Source organism: Galeopterus variegatus, unplaced genomic scaffold, assembly GCF_000696425.1.
Source record: "Galeopterus variegatus unplaced genomic scaffold, G_variegatus-3.0.2 Scaffold3283, whole genome shotgun sequence".
In the NCBI taxonomy this organism is placed as follows: domain Eukaryota; kingdom Metazoa; phylum Chordata; class Mammalia; order Dermoptera; family Cynocephalidae; genus Galeopterus; species Galeopterus variegatus.
The window spans coordinates 140,928-145,367 of record NW_007729394.1 but is presented as its reverse complement, the minus strand read 5'-3'; the positions used below and the strand labels follow the sequence as shown (position 1 = coordinate 145,367).

At 39.5% G+C, this 4,440-nt stretch overlaps 1 pseudogene; it reads right to left on the bottom strand.

The window, feature by feature from the left end:
• Positions 1 to 351: 351 nt before the first annotated feature.
• LOC103600261 lies at positions 352 to 1,035 on the bottom strand (annotated as a pseudogene).
• Positions 1,036 to 4,440: the final 3,405 nt, after the last annotated feature.

Sequence of the window (4,440 nt, the reverse complement as noted above, 5' to 3'; positions counted from 1 at the left end):
GCATTATGTTTTAACTGTTATCCCATGTGGCTTCTGTTTGGGGGCATTACCCATTTCTCTTTGGCATTATTGCCAGAGGTGCCCGGAAAAGTCCTGCTGCATGCTCAATTATCTGTGACCACCTTCTTTTTTTTTTAATTTTTATTTTGTCAATATACAATGTATATGATTATTATGGCCCTTCTCCGACACCTCTGTCTGGATCCTCCCTGTTCTCTGTGATGCCTACTAATTTGACTTAATGCAACAGCTCCCACATTTTCTTGAATTTTTCTCCATAAAGCGCCTTTTCCCCTCTACTTTATTTTTTTTAAATAGGCTTAATTAACTTTATTTTTCTTGTTCAAAAACCTATGTTGTAGTCACAGCTGGAGCCTGGGTCTTCTGCATGGAGACTCTGGTGTGGATCTTTACAAGATGGTCAGTGAATTCCTGATAGCGAGACTTGGTGAACATGGTCTTCTTCCAGAAGTCAGGGGTCAGATAGCTGTAGGTCTTGAAGATGGCATCGAACGTGGCCTTGGCAAAGTTGCTCAGGTTGGCTGTGCAGGCCCTGGCTAAGGTGCAGCAGTCATCAGTACTGGTTATCAGCAGCAGCTTCCTGGGCACAGGGCCTGAGCCTATGCCAGTGCTTCTGGGGAGTAGGGATGAGGCACACCAGCACAGAGCCACAGAGGCCTGTCACCTTGTAAGGAACAGTGTGACAATCTTGTTCCCCTGTAGCCTCTCCTCATGGAGACAATGGAGAGGTTGGCCAGGAATGACAACCCCTTGGATGGCTGTGGCTATATCCTTGGAGCACTTAACACCCAGACTGATGTGTCCATTGTGGTTCCCAATGGTGACAAATGCCTTGAACCTGGTCCACTGGCCAGCACAGGTCTGCTTTTGCACGGGCATGATCTTCAAAACCTCATCCTTTTGGGATGCCCCCAGGAAAAAGTCAATGATTTCAGACTCCTCGATGGGCAAGGAGAAGAGATAGATCTCCAGGGACTTGATCTTCATGTCCTTGACCAGGCGGCCCAGCTTGGTGATGGGGTTCTAGTTGCTTCTTCGAAAGAACACCAAATGGCGGATGACACTGCTGCAGCTCACGGAGCTTGCAGAGGCAAGGCTGAGGACAAGGAGAGGAACTCTTTGTTTTTATGATACTGTGTGCAGGGAGCACAGGGTACTGTGAGGGCCAGCAAGGTGAGGAGGAGGTGAGAGGTCAACTGGCATGTAGACATGTCACTTCACAGTTCGTTTGCCCTCCAGCAGTGCTCCACACCTGCCCGAGGCAAAGTGGCCTGCCCAGATGCTCAACATCACTCAGCATCAGGGAACTGCAAGTCAAAACCACACTGAGATAGTGTCTCATGCCAGTTAGGCTGGCCAGAATAAAAAAGACAGAGAATAACAAATGCTCACGAGGATACAGAGAAAGGGGAACCCTCTTACGCTGTTGGTGGGACTGTAAATCAGTGCAACCATTATGGAAAACAGTATGGGGGTTCCTCAGACAACTACAGATAGAACTGCCATATGGTCCAGCAATCCTACTGCTGGGTATATACCCAAAGGAAGGGAAATCATCATGTTGAAGGGATACCTGTACTCCCATGTTTATCACAGCTCTATTTACAATAGCCGGGCTATGGAACCAACCTAAACGCCTATTGATGGATGACTAGATAAGGAAAATGTGGCAAATATACACAATGGAATTCTACTCTGCTATAACAAGAATGAAATTCTGCCATTTGCAGCAACATGGATGAGCCTGGAGAAAATTTTCCTAAGTGAAACAACCCAAGCACAGAAAGAAATACCACAGGTCCTCACAAGCAGGAGCTAAAAATAATAAAATAAAATAAACAAAAAAAGGAAGAAAGACACAATAATCACAATAATTCCTTGAACTTTCAAGAGGAGAGGACAGAACTGAGGCCAGCAGAGATAGGAAAGGGGAAGGGGGAAGACAGTTAGGGAGAAATTGGTAAAGGGCCTCAAAAAACACAAAAAGTGTTTACATTGTGTAATGGTAACAACAACAACAAAGTCATAACGTGACTAAATGAGACATGCTGGATTTCCATCTGAAGCCGCTTTTTTGCTAATCCATCACCACTCCAGGTCTCCACAACTTCACACCTATCTACAGGACTGCAAAGGATTTCAAGGAAGAAATTATAATGGCAGTAGAGAAAAAAATCGTTAGTCCATTCATTTGGTAAAAGGTGGCCCAATCTGAAGAAGCTCTTTGGATGTTTTAAACAGGGAAATTGGAAAGGAGTCTCCCTGAGGGGGATGAACATCCAGAGAACCCAAGTAAGGGAAACTAGAAGCGAGTTACTTTGCTTGGCCACTTTTACTGCAGTTCTGTCTTTGACCCTGAATCAGTGGTCCAGATCTGAAAAAGAGGGCTCTGGGCCAGGATAGAAAACCTAAAAGAAATTCATTTTGTGACATTGAGAAGCAAATGTTAATATAATAATAATAATAACTAAACACAAAGTTAGATTTGAAAAACTAAGTAAAACACAAAACCCAATAGAAACAAACATTAGATATTTCTGTGTAGTCCTGCTATGCCAAGTGCTGTATAGATCTCATTTAATTCTCACACAACCTGTGAGAAAGGCACTTTCCATCCTAAATGTGAGCACACAGTGTCACTGGAAGGCTGTCACAGGGCCGTAAGTAATGAAGTTGTAATCTCCATGGAGTCTGCTTGACTCCACAGCCTACATTGTCAAATCTTTTTTCTTTATTGTTAGGGGAGGGGTCATCTGCTGGGTTTCTTTCCAAGAGCTTGGCATGCTGTGGAATATTGTGAGAGCTGAATGTATGGACTTTTAAAAGCTGGCATTTCACTATTGATTTCTAATTTTATTACCTTGTAGTTAGAAAATTGAGTGTTTGGTATTGATTGCTCTTTTGAGGCTTCTTTTATGGTATAGAACATTGTAAATATTTGTGAATCATCATGTGTGCTTGAAAAGAATGTTTACTCCATTTGTAGGATATGTCTGCTGGATCAATATTGTTTATTTTGTTGTTTAAATGTTTTCCCACTTCACTTTTATTGCCTGCTGATATATCAGTTTTTGAGAGAGGTGTGTTGAAATATCCCATGGTGATCAACTTATCCTCTCATGTCTGCTTATTTTTCTTATATATTTTGAGACTGTGTGGCTGAGTTTATACTGGATCAAAACTGTTATATCTTTCTGGTGAATTTTTTCTTTTATCATCAAGTAAGAGCCTATTTTATCCCTAAAAATTCATCCTGCCTTAATTTTGATATTATTATTGTCATATCACCTTTCTGTTAGTATTTTTTCTTTCTTTTTTTTTTTTTACTAAACTTTAAAAATAATATAGAAAACAGGTTAGTATGTGTCTCTATGCGTGGGGAGCATGCTTTGCTTGGTTTGGGGAATTAAGTTAATAATAAAATTGGTGAATTTTAGCAGAAAGACCAATGATAGTAAAAACTTCCCAAAGGAAATACAGTGTAGGAAATTGGTCAAGCAGATATCAAGATTTATTGTAAAGGTGTAAGAAATAAGTAGTAAGGTATTAGTATGTGGATAGAAAAATAGGCCAATATACTTAAGCGGAAATAGATTTCACATATATGAAATGTTCATTTCAGACAAAATTGGAATTGCAGATCACTGTGGGAGAGGATGAGCATTTCAATAAATCGTAGTGGGATGATTTACATATTAAAAATATACACTTGGATTCCTTCCTAAAATCCAATCAAAAATTAAAAGGAAAGTTCAAACCACAAAGCTTTAGGAGACAAAATAGAGACATATATTATAATCTTAGGGTAGGAAAAGATTTCTTAGAATGGTAGCAATAATCTTAAACTACATAGGAAAAAAATGTTATATTTGACTATAGTAAAATTTAAAAACTTTGTTCATCAAAAACTGCAATAAAGTGAAAAACACCAAGAAAATGAGAGAAGATATTCGCATACACGTATTTGAAAGAGAATCAGTATCTAGAACATATAAATAATTCTTCTCAATAACTCAAAAGAAGAGTGCACAGAAGGTAAACAGATACATCACAGAAGGGGCACTCAGATGGCCAACAAACACATGAAATGATGACCAACCTTATCAGTAGTCAGACACTTGCAAATTAAAACCGACAACAAATATCATGTTACACCCATCGATTAGTAAAAATAAAAACATCTGAAAATATCAGTTTGCAAACAACGTCTAGTGCCTTATGATGCAGCAATTCCACTCCTAGGCATTTAACCTGAAGAAATGCTTGTTGTTTTGCACCAATATACTTGTTTAAGGCTTTTCATAGCAACAATGTCTGTACTAATAAAGTCCAAAAATAATTCAATTATCTATCAACTGGAGAATGGACAAATGAATTTTAGTGTGGAATGGAATAGTACACAGCAGGGATTCGCTATCC